The sequence below is a fragment of the Bos indicus genome, chromosome 23 (genome assembly GCF_029378745.1).
Source record: "Bos indicus isolate NIAB-ARS_2022 breed Sahiwal x Tharparkar chromosome 23, NIAB-ARS_B.indTharparkar_mat_pri_1.0, whole genome shotgun sequence".
In the NCBI taxonomy this organism is placed as follows: domain Eukaryota; kingdom Metazoa; phylum Chordata; class Mammalia; order Artiodactyla; family Bovidae; genus Bos; species Bos indicus.
The window spans coordinates 31,878,106-31,891,221 of NC_091782.1; the positions used below are offsets into that span (position 1 = coordinate 31,878,106).

At 36.5% G+C, this 13,116-nt stretch overlaps 2 pseudogenes; one reads left to right on the forward strand and one right to left on the reverse strand.

The window, feature by feature from the left end:
• The first annotated feature begins 4,678 nt into the window (after positions 1-4,678).
• Positions 4,679-5,615, forward strand: LOC109576841 (olfactory receptor 2B11-like; annotated as a pseudogene).
• Positions 5,616-8,454: 2,839 nt separating this feature from the next.
• LOC109576842 (olfactory receptor 2J3-like) lies at positions 8,455-9,585 on the reverse strand (annotated as a pseudogene).
• Between the last annotated feature and the right edge of the window lie 3,531 nt (positions 9,586-13,116).

Consider the following 13,116-nt stretch of genomic DNA (forward strand, 5'->3'; position numbering starts at 1 on the left):
AATTCAGACAGAGAAAGACAAGTATTATATGATACCACTTACATGGGGGAATTTTTTTTTTTAAAGATATAAATGAACTTATTTACAAAGTACAGACAGACTCACAGATGTAGAAAACAAACTTATGGTTACCAAAGGGGAGAGGAGGGACGGAAGGATAAATTAAGAGCTTGGGATGAACACACACACACTACTATATAGATAACTAATTGATGCTTTTGAACTGTGGTGTTGGACTCTTGAGACTCCCTTGGACTGCAAGGAGATCCAACCAGTCCATTCTAAAGGAGATCAGCCTTGGGATTTCTTTGGAAGGAATGATGCTAAAGCTGAAACTCCAGTACTTTGGCCACCTCATTCGAAGAGTTGACTCATTGGAAAAGACTCTGATGCTGGGAGGGATTGGAGGCAAGAGGAGAAGGGGACGACAGAGGATGAGATGGCTGGATGGCATCACTGACTCGATGGACGTGAGTCTGAGTGAACTCCGGGAGTTGGTGATGGACAGGGAGGCCTGGCATGCTGCAATTCATGGGGTCACAAAGAGTCGGACACGACTGAGCGACTGATCTGATCTGAAGGACCTACTGGATAACATACAGAATGCTGCTCTGCAATATTGGAAAAGAATCTAAAAAAGAACAGATATATGTATATTATAACTGATTCACCTTGCTGTACAGCAGAAACTAACACAACATTGTAAATCAACTATACTCCAATTAAAATTCATTTAAAAATAAAACCTATGACAAAAAATAAAATAGAACAAGCCTAACAATAGAAGAGATTTGCTACCAACCTCAATTCAGTAGGTAACTAATTATACACAATAAGCATTTCCATAGAGAACCCCGTCCCAAGGAAATTTCTCTGCTAACTCATCTGGGATAAGCATAAATGGACTGTTTAAAAACAATGCTCAAGAGTCTTAGAAATATAATAAAATTACACACTCACAAAGCATTCTTGATATTATCCATATTGTCTTCCTAATCTTGGCTTTTTTCTTTCTGGCAGCATTGTATCAAATTGTAAACTCAGACTTCTAAAGCTAATTCTTAAATAGCCAACTGCATACTATATTTTCTCTCTTTGAAAATTTGAAAAATTCAAGTGTGTTCCTTCCTAAATCCTTTTTTATTGTGATACTTATCTAAATAAGGTAAGTAAAAAGACACATTTTTTTTTTTTAACTATGCATTCTTAAGGAGCATTGTAATCTGTGTACATCACAGTACCTAACATATATAGGGAAAACAGCATTTCATTTCTGGGAGACGTCTCTAAATTTTGCAAATAACTAGTTTGGTGCCTATAGAGAACAACTAGATTTCTCTTAGTAATCAGTCTTTATCATTCTCTCACTTAAACCAAACTTGCTGCTGCTGCTGCTGCTGCTGCTAAGTCGCTTCAGTCGTGTCCAACTCTGTGCGACCCCATAGATGGCAGCCCACCAGGCTCCCCTGTCCCTGGGATTCTCCAGGCAAGAACACTGGAGTGGTTTGCCATCTCCTTCTCCAATGCATGAAAGTGAAAAAATAAAGTGAAGTCGCTCAGTCGTGTCCGACTCCTAGCAACCCCATGGACTGCAGCCCACCAGGCCCCTGCATCCATGGGATTTTCCAGGCAGGAGTGCTGGAGTGGGTTGCCATTGCCTTCTCCAAAACCAAACTTAAATGCATGTAAATTTTAATAAACATTAAACATTTAGTATCTGTATAGCTGACAGATACTAAATACCTGAGTGAAATGTGAAGTTTTTATTCAAGCAAGTGAATATTTTTAATACATAGTCAAAATTTGATGAATTCAATGTCCACAAGTTTCATCCAGATGTTTTAAAGTCAGATTAAGAACTTTTCTTTCTTCTCTAGTATTTTCCTACACATAACTTAATAATCACTGTAAATATAATAAAATATTCTGTGTGAAAATTATGTACAAAAAGACATACTAGGATGAAAATGTTAGTGGAGATACAAAGGAAAAATCAAAAGAAATAGTCTGATGCTTTATTAAAGTGACTTTAAACATTCATGGATAAATAGATCCCTATATAGTTAAATAGTGATGAAAATTCACTGGAAGTAGATCAAAAAGTAGGATTAAAAAGTCATGGAATCCAAGAGTTAACAGTAATGAAATATGAGAATGGCATGGAAAAGATTAGAGATCTAGTATACAACCTAGATAGCATATTCAAAAGCAGAGACATGACTTTGCCAACAAAGGTCCATCTAGTCAAGGCTATGGTTTTTCCCGTGGTCATGTATGGATGTGAGAGTTGGACTGTGAAGAAAGCTGAGTGCCGAAGAATTGATGCTTTTGAACTGTAGTGTTGGAGAAGACTCTTGAGAGTCCCTTGGACTGCAAGGAGATTCAACCAGTCCATTCTAAAGGAGGTCGGTCCTGAGTGTTCTTTGGAAGGAATGATGCTGAAGCTGAAACTCCAGTACTTTGGCCACCTCATGCCAAGAGTTGATGCATTGGAAAAGACTCTGATGCTGGGAGGGATTGGGGGCAGGAGGAGAAGGGGACGACAGAGGATGAGATGGCTGGATGGCATCACCGACTCAGTGGACGTGAGTTTGAGTGAACTCCGGGAGTTGATGATGGACAGGGAGGCCTGGCGTGCTGCAGTTCATGGGGTCACAAAGAGTAGGACATGACTGAGTGACTGAACTGAACTGAACTGATACAATCCCAGAGCTTAATTGTACATCTTGGAAACTTGAAATCCTGAATCTATAGTCTATAATCTGTCTACCTCATTGAAGGAATTCTCAACTTTTTGATCTTTAGAACCTCCCTAGTCATTAGTAGACATTAGTGATGAATGATTAATAATATCTTGAAATATGGGTACTAAAGTTTCCTTTGTCAGAGGACTTGGGAATAGTTACTGGATGATTTAATAGGTATAAAATGCTTCCTGTAGAGTCTGGCACACAGGGCTCATTAAGTATTACTTGAAACTATTATTTTATTTTTGTATTATACACATCTGACCTAGGGATAGTGTGGAATAAAAGAGTCATAATGACATCTTAACCCTGAGTAGCTTCATGTGACACCTCACAGGAAGGCTTTGAGGATTTAATGAAATAGAGAATGTGAAAACTGCTTTGCAACCCTATAAATGTAGTCTGTTGTCCCTAAACCAATAATTAACTGTCAGGGTAACTCAGAATTTTGTCACCAGGATACATGACTCTAACTTCCCATCTGAATATCTCTCACTTGACAGATTACAGACTTCATGAAACACACTTCATGAAACTAAAGGAAAAGTATTTAAAAATCTCATTACATTATTAACTTTCTCAAAGTATTGCTTTACTCAGCTAGCTGATTTTTGTTGTTACACTATGCCTCTTACCTTAAAAAAAAAAGTTTAAAGAATGTAGCCTCAGGATGTAAAATAATTTATAGTTATGAATAAGTCTCTGATGCTAAATTATAATAGAGAATTTTCTCCTGATCCAGTTTCCTGGACCTAAAGGTTGCATTTGTAGCTAAATACAATTAAGTAAATCACTGATAACTGTCCAAAGTCTCATAAAAACATGATAAGCTCACTTGATAAAGAAAAATTCTTATAAGACAGATAATTAAAATTGAAAATAAAAAGTCAAATGCCCAGTTTGAATGAAGTAATTATGCAAGAAAATTTACATGCCCAGACAAATTTTTGAGTATGAGAAAACATATGTCATAGCTAAATTCTCTCAGTTTACACTTCAGGAAACTGACATGAAATTGTTTACATTTCTTGCTCAATTCTAAATTACAAAGATGGATTTTAATAAAACCAGCCTTCATAGTCCCCATGGGGATGATACAATTATTCAGCAATAAAAATATACTTGAATCTGGAAAGGCTCTTTTGATAAGTCTTACAGTACTAGGTTTTGTCTGACTCCTTCTTTTGCTATTGTTACCTCAATATTTTTATTCTTCTTAATATTTCAGTACTGGCTTGTATTAATAGCATAGTGTTTTCATAAAACAACCACCTGATTCCTAGGCTCCAAGCCACATCTACTCTATCAGACACCTGCATATAGAAACCAATAAACTTTAATTGCTTCTTCAGCTGATATTTATGCAAAAAAAAAGTATGAAAATCATTACTTTGGAGTATCTGAAACAGTCACTTCTTGGCATTTAATCCTACCAGTGGCTCAGCGATAAAGAATCTGCCTACAATGCAGGAGACCTGGGTTTGATCTCTGGATTGGGAAGATCCCCTGGAGGAGGGCATGGCAACCCACTCCCGTCTTCTTGCCTGGAGAATCCCATGATCAGAAGAGCCTGGTGGGCTACAGTCCATAGGGTTGTAAGGAGTCAGACATGACTGAGTGACTGAACAACAACAACTACATCCTAAGGATGTAGTTATTGTCATCTTTATTATACAGAGCAGGAAATTCAGTTTCAGAAAGGTTGGGTTACTTGCTTAAGGTGATTACCTTTGTTTTGTAATATCACGAAAAGCAATTAAGTCACCTGCTGTCACATATTTTAAGTTATCACCTCTACCCAATTTACTGTAGCCAATCTTCTGTGACCAGATGCTTAACTGTGCACACTGCATAACTGTGTTTTGCAGTTTTGCAAAACCTTTCTACCTTCCCTGCCACTTCCCTGTCATAGGTGAAACAAACTGAAAATAATGGATCTGATTAACAAAAGCCATCCTGAAGAGTTTTTTCTACTAGGCTTTGCTGACCGTCCTTGGCTAGAGCTTCCTCTATTCATTATCCTGCTTATAACGTACCCCATGGCCATGATGGGAAACATAGCCATCATTCTGGTGTCCAAGTTAGACCCCCGTCTGCACAGCCCCATGTATTTCTTCCTCACCAACCTCTCCTTTTTTGGACATGTGCTACACCACAAGCACTGTCCCTCAGATGCTCTTTAACCTGGGAACGTCTAAGACAATCAGCTATATGGGGTGTGCATTTCAGTTTTATTTCTTCCACATAATGGGGGGCACAGAATGTCTGCTTTTGGCTGTTATGTCTTTCGATCGCTATGTGGCCATCTGCAAACCTCTACACTACACCCTCATCATGAATCGGCGCATCTGTGTCTTATTAGTGGCCACCGTGTGGCTGAGTGGAATGACCTATGCTGTCTCAGAGGCCACTCTTACATTACAGTTACCACTGTGTGGTCGCAATACCCTGGATCACTTGTTGTGTGAGATTCCTGTTTTGATAAAGACTGCCTGTGGTGCAAAGGTTGCTAATGAGCTCACACTCTCTGTGATATGCTTTTTTTTGTTAGCTGTACCACTATGCTTAATTCTTGTTTCGTATGCTTGTATTGGACATACTGTATTTAAGATTAAATCTTTGGGGGGAAGGAGAAAAGCCTTTGGGACGTGTTCCTCCCATCTCATTGTAGTTTTCTTGTTTTATGGTCCAGCCATTAGTATGTACCTTCAGCCCCGCTCCTCCACCTCAAGGGACCAACCCAAGTTCATGGCTCTCTTCTATGGAGTAGTAACTCCTACACTCAACCCTTTAATCTACACTCTGAGGAATAAAGATGTAAAAGGGGCACTGGGAAACCTCATGAGGAGCATTTTCACTTCCAAGTGAGTGTTGGCAGACATCAAATGAAATTATTTAACCATTAGGTTAGGTATATAGAGGTTTCTTTAATAACTCATTCTTGTCGCCCTTCCTCAGTTCATGTTAGATGTTCTTTTTGCAAAATATGTCACATTCCTCATATTCTTCTAAAATGGTGTTAGGCAAGGGTGATACTTGGCTAATATGCACCAGTAACAGCACCTTTTATTTGTGTGAACTTTTAAAAATAGTTCTATTCTGGTGGGTAGATAATGAAATCATAACTGTGCTAAGTAGTAAAAGAAAAGAAGGCAATAATATAAATTATAAACTCATGTGTTCAAGCTAATCATCACAGCAAGCATTCACCAGTGAACTTCCTTGATTGAGTCACCTAAGAAACATCCCGACACTCTACAAGATTGGCCCCATCTAAAAGGGAACACGGCACCACTGTGAGGCACTCTACACCTTAAATCAACCATGAGTCTCATTAAGTTTATCAGCTTAGGTAGATGCTACTGCTTCTTTAAAAACACATTGCGACTCTTGTTTAACAAACAAGTGAACAGCGTTTTTATTTTGCCTAAAAAAATGTATCATTAAATATTGAAATAAATAAAATATATGTGAAACACATTGGTAAGTTTCTTAACATTCCTTTTAAATATCATAAGCATGAGCTTTCTGAATCAATGAGAGGAAAAGATACTGATATTAATAATGAACCACAAGGTAGAACCATATGGGGGTAGCCTGAAATGCCTTTTGAAACTGTGCAAGAATCATTATGAGAAAGAAACAATTTGTATTTCTAGGGTGGAAAGCAGCTTGATTACTTCAAACAATATAAGTATCTCTTTGATCCTCAAAATCTGTATCATTAAAAGTTAAAAGTGCTAAACTTAGTTCCAGGACTCACACCCGACTTAACACTTTGTCACAAAATTAGTTACATATTTTAAAGCAAATTAAATGCTTTTGTAATTATTCAGTATAGAATTAATATGATGAGAAATACAGCTTTGTAATGAAATTAACAAGCAAGAAAAATAACAGTGATGTGAACTCTTCTGGCATGTGTTCTGGTATGATCAAAATCTAAGCAAATTATTGGGTAGAAAATTGCATGCTATCCTGAACAAGAATCAGTTGGAACTCATATCTAATTTTTTATAAAGAACAGATCTTCTGGTACTTGGTCAAGTTCTTTAAATAGATTTTTGGTGTGTCTAGTTTGGAAAAATTCTAAATAACTTTAAAATTTGACTGATGGCTGAATGCCAAAAAAAAGTTTTAAAATTTTACACATACACAGAGAGAGAGAGAGCAATGAAATTTAAAATTTTGTGATGTTAAATGATATCTCTGATCATTTTTATTAAATATATCCTTTGTCTAACTTAGTCTTAAACACATAGGAATGTGGTAATATTTAGTTTGGAGGGCAAAACCCAGCAAAATTTGTGTCATAAGCTTTGCTATAGATACTGTTTTAGAGCTGTTTGGATTGCTTCCTTAAATTATCTACCACCTTCTAGGCCTGTAAACATGACTCATTTCAGAATTGTGAGTGTTTTCCAGGCTCTGAAATATCAGGACTTCCTAAAGAAAATGCACAAAAATTTTAAGGATAAAGAACACTGAGCAAAGTGGTAGTGGGAAAGCCACAGATACATGCTATTACTCTAGACTACTTCACAGTAGTCGTATATGTCCAATATATTCCAGCATGAAGAATATTCTCATTAGTCACTGAGAAGCTCTGTTGAAGGAAACACATTATATGTGAAGGTTAGAGTGTATTCTATACTTGATGTAAAAGCATAAGCAATCTCAAGATGGCCTTTTCAAGGAAGCTAATCAAAAAACTTTTCTTCTTTTCTCAGCCAAGCAAGTCTTTCCTGAAGAACAAAAGGAAGACAGCAAAGTATTGTAACCCCTAGTTATAAAAATGCAGACAAGTATTTGAGAAAGGCTTTAAGCGAGAAATCAAAAAGGTGTAACTATGATTTGCTTCACACTAGAGGTGTCCTCAAATCTGCATAGCATAGTAACTGCAAAGCCTGCCTGGTTGCTTCAGATATTCTTCATTGCTTCTTGGGTTAAGCGGGTGTTCCATGTTCTTACCTACCAATACCTTGCCTATGATGACCATTACCTTATGAGCTATATAACATTTTTACAACTATTTTCATCTCCTTTATACTTCTCACTATTTTGAAAAATGAGAAATATAAGATGCTTATATGGCTGCATTATTTCAGAGACCTTCTTAATTGATTCATAAAACTTATTTTCTTACTATTGGTAATGGTATAATGAAGAATATAGACCAAAATTCCTCTCAATATTAACTACTTCCAAAAAAGAATAACAGTTTTGGAGAAATGATTTAAAGTATCTCATTATGTGTTTAATTAAACCAAAGAAAACAAATTTTTGATGCATTCTGCCTAAAAAACAAGAAATTAAAAGGTATGTTCTAGGAACTTCCCTGGGAGTCCCAAGGTTAAGACTCTATGCTCTCAATGCAGGGGACCCAGGTTCAATTCCTAGTCAAAACTAAATCCCACATGCTTCAAATAAGAGTCCACATACCACAACTAAAGATCCCATGTGCTGCAACTAAGACCTAGCTCAGCCAAAATAAGCAAATAAATAAAATACTTTTTAAAAGATATATTCTATGTATTTTAAGACTATGAATATCATCTTTCCATAGGAACTATACCTGCTCTTTAAATCAATCCATATCTCATTTTCAATTAAGAAAAAGATACTTTTGTTTTATTAGGCTTGTGCCATTGGAAAAAAATCTAATATGGAATTCAATATTGATTTTATATAGTTATTTTCTCCACCAGAGAGTGATTGGTATTCAGGCAGTCTGTGTTTAATTTATATCTGCTACAATGAACTCTGTGACCTTGTGATAGTACATGCTCAATAAGTCCTGAGAGAGTAAGTAAATGAAAGAGTGGCCAATGAATGGATGGATGGATGAATCATTGATGAAGAGATGCTCCATTGTACCATTAATGTCACAAGGATACAGGCTCATTCTCACCCCACTAGTCTCTTTACTGCCCCTCTTACATCTCTGTTTCTGAGGGTGTAGATTAGAGGGTTGAGGCTAGGTGTGACAACAGTATAGAAGAGGGCAATGAATTTGCCCTGATCTTGAGAATTTCCTGATGGTGGCTGGAGGTATATGCACATGGCTGGGATGAAAAAAAGGGATACGACCATAAGATGGGCTCCACACGTCCCAAAGACTTTCTGGAGTCCAGTTGTTGACTGCATCCTCAGCACTGCCCGGGCAATGGCACCATAGGAGCTGAGAATGAGGATGAGAGGTATGAGAACAAAAATGGAGCTCATGACCATGAGGGTTAGCTCATTAGCACGGGTATCAACACATGATAGTCGAAGCAGTGCTGGAACTTCACAAAGGAAATGGTCCACTTGGCGATGTCTACACAGAGGTGCCCAAAATGTAAAAAAGGAATGAAGTGCTGAGTTTGTGAAGCCACTTACCCAACAAGCCACAGCCAACAGATGGCAAAAACGAGGGTGCATGAGGACAGTGTAATGCAAGGGTCTACACACAGCTGCATAACGGTCATAGGACATGACTACCAACAGCACACATTCAGTGGTTCCCAGTGCAAGGGAAAAATAAAGTTGAATCATGCAACCAGTATAAGAGATGGTTTTTTCTGGACCCCAGAGGTTGACCAGCAACTGAGGGATGAAGCTGGTAGAGTAGCAGAGATCCAGAAAAGAGAGGTTTGAGAGGAAGAAGTACATGGGAGTGTGGAGGTGGGAATCCAAGTATGACAAGATAATGATGAACAGGTTGCCTGTCAAAGTCATCAAGTAGAACATCAAGACAATCACAAAGAGAACTACTTCCAGATTAGGCCAATTAGAAAAACCCAGTAAAACAAAGTAGCCTTCAGAGCTTGCATTTATTTTTTCCATTATCATTCATTTCTTGTTACCTGATGAAAGAATCACATAGATTCAAAATAAAAGGAAAGTAAATGTCAAAGCAATCTTGAGGGGAAAGAACAGAACTGTAGGTATAACCATCCCAGGCCCCAGACTATACTATAAAGCTACAATAATCAAAATATCATGGTATTGGCACAAAGACATTTAGGTCAATGAAACAGAATACAGAGCCCAGAAATAAACCCACACCCATGGTCAATTAAGGAGGCAAGATATACAATGGAAAAATATAGTCTCTTCAGCAAGTGATGCTGAGAAAATTAAACAGTTACATGTAAAATAATAAAATTAGAACACTTAATCACACCATACACAAAAATAAACTCAAAATGGGTAAAAGACCTAAACATAACAATGGAAACCATAAAACTCCTAGAAGAGAACACAGGCCAAACACTCTTTGACATAAATTGCAGCAATATTTTCCTGGATCAATTCCCTAAGGTAAAAGAAATAAAAGCAAAAATAAATGAGAACTAACTAAACTTAAAACCTTTTGTATAGCAAAGGAAACCATTGACAAAATGATAATACAAGCTGTGGAATGGGAGAAAATTTTTGAAAATAATGCAACTCACAAAGGTTAATGTCCAACATGTACAAACGGCTCATACAACTCCACATCAAACAAACAATCAAAAAAAAAAAAAAATGAATACAGGACTTAAAGGGACATTTTTCCCAAGACATACAAAATGGCTAAAAAGCACATAAAAAGATGCTTGATATCACAAGTTATTAGAGAAATAAAAATTTAAAAACAATGAGATAGCATATTACATCTGTCAGAATGTTTATTATCAAAAAGTCTACAAAAAACAAATGTTGAGGATGTGGGGAAAGGGGAACACGCCTAACTGTTGGTGGGAATGTAAGTTAGTGTATAAAGTAAGTTGGAGAACAGTAGGGAGGTTTCTCAAAAAACTAAAACTAAACCTACCATATGATCCAGCAGTTCCACTCCTGGTTATATATCTAGAAAAATGAAAACAATCATTCAAAAAAAGGCATCTCAGTGTTCATAGAAACACTATTTACAATAGCCAAAACATGGAAGCAATCCTCATGCCCATCAACAGATGATTGGATTAAGACAATATGGTGTATATACATATATATATAGCATCACTGACTCAATAGATATGAATTTGAGAAAGCTCCAGGAGATAATGGAGGACAGAGGAGCCTGACATGTTGAAGTTTATGGGATTGCAGATTCAGATATGACTGAGCAACTGAACAACAATACAATACAATGAAATGTTACTGAGCCTTAAAAAAAGACAAAATACTGCCATTTGCAGCAATGTGGATGGCCCTAAATTATGTTATGCTTAGTGAGGTAAGTCAGTAAAAGACAAGTACTGTATGATATCACTGATGTAAAATTTAAAAATTAATGCAAATTAATGTATTGCAAAAAAGAGAAAGACTCACAAGTATAAGAAACAAACTGTGGCTACCAAAGGGGAAAAGGAGGGAAGAGGAACAAATTAAGGGCTTGGGAGTAAAGAACTACTATTATAAAATAGGTAAGCAACAAGGATATACTCCATAGCATAATGAAGTATAATCTGCAATAATAATAAATCACTATGCTGTATGCCTGAAACTAACAAAATATTATACTTAAATATACTTAAAATATACTTAAATAAAGAAAATGGGAAGTCTCCAAGAAATAAAGGGACACATGAGAAAGAAATGGAAGCCAATTTTAAGGGTCTATGACTCTTAAAGGGCCAGTTCTAAGACAATTGGGGTATTAAGAAAAACTATAACACTAATGAACCAGAGGAAATAAGAATCCACACTCATACTGATAAATTTAAAAGAATATATAAATAAAAGCTATTCCTGACATCAGTATCCTAACTAACCAATATAGAAGGAATAGTGAAGTTAGGAAGTTAAATGGATACTAAAAACTAGTGAATGAAAATATAATGAGAAATAGGATATTTACATAGATAATAGATGAGATAAATATTCCAGGCAGAATGTAAACTATTGCTCAATCTGGTTAAAAGGTTAATGGTAGTTATTTGTACCACTTTTGCAGAATTTATTTGTTTGATATTTTATCAAATTAAAAATTTATAAAGTAAATATAAAGTATTTTCACTTTTATATTTCATTCAGATATTTTCCCTGTTACAGAAAAATAACTTCTTAACAGTTGAATTCTCCCTCACCCCAGGGTGACATCTAGGTAAATAGTAACTTGAAAAATTCCTTATTTAGCTACAAAAGAAAATTCTTGTGGAACAATAATCTTTTTCAATAAATAGTTTTAGTTTTCTTTTCAGCATTTTCATGCCATTTCCATTTATGTGATTATAGAAAGCACAAAAATTACAATCCAAATAATCTTAAATATATAATAGATATGAGGATATGATGAACAATATCACATTTAGTTATAATTTCACAATACTTATACAGAACAAAAAACACTGAGCTTGAGTGAAATATTATTATAGAAAGAACTTTATCTTCTGATTTGCTCTCTTATACTCACAGCTTATTTCTAAATCAAAAACTAAAACACAATACAAATACAAAAAAAAAAAAAATGACACACACAGGCACATCAACTATGGATGGATACTCACAATACGAAGAAAGCTAAAAATCTTAGTTCACATGAATAGATCTGTGAAACAGGGAGAACAGTGGTAGAACGTATCTTAAAAGACATGTGAATATAACTGACTTGAAAAGAGAAATTTTGGGGAAAAGGAAGATATAAATTCACCAAGAGAGCAAAGAAGCAAGGGTGTGAGGTTGGAGGAAGATAGAAAAATGACTACTGGTGCTGAAAGTTGAAAGTGTGCACATGTGTATCACAGGGTTGAGAACCTGAACACAGGGCCTCAAGGAAGTTTTGACATTACTTCTTTCCTCTGGGACAATAACTGAAACAATATATAAATTCTGCTCACAATTTATAGTGTCTACATATATTTTTATTCTCCAACGTAGAGAATTCTGAATATTTACTGAAATCATTACATGGCTGTTTATCACTTATTATACTGTTCCTGCTGCTGCTGAGTCGCTTCAGTCGTGTCCAACTCTGTGCAACCCCATAGACAGCAGCCCACCAGGCTCCCCCATCCCTGGGATTCTCCAGGCAAGAACACTGGAGTGGGTTGCCATTTCCTTCTCCAATGCATGATAGTGAAAAGTGAAAGTGAAGTCACGCAGTCGTGTCTGACCCTCAGCGACCCCATGGACTGCAGCCTTCCAGGCTCCTCCGTCCATGGGATTTTTCCAGGCAGGAGTACTGGAGTGGGGTGCCATTGCCCCCTCCTTGGGGGTTTCTTAGTTGCTCACATTTTATAAGAGCAATTCTTGAAAAAGACGTTAGCAGTAGATAAATGGTTAACTTTCAGCAGGAAAGTCACAAACAGGTTGGCTCCAACGCTGTAAGACTGATTTGGACCCTAAAACTTAATCATTAGCTAGCTGTTACACTAATCTAAACTACTTTATACACCTCAGA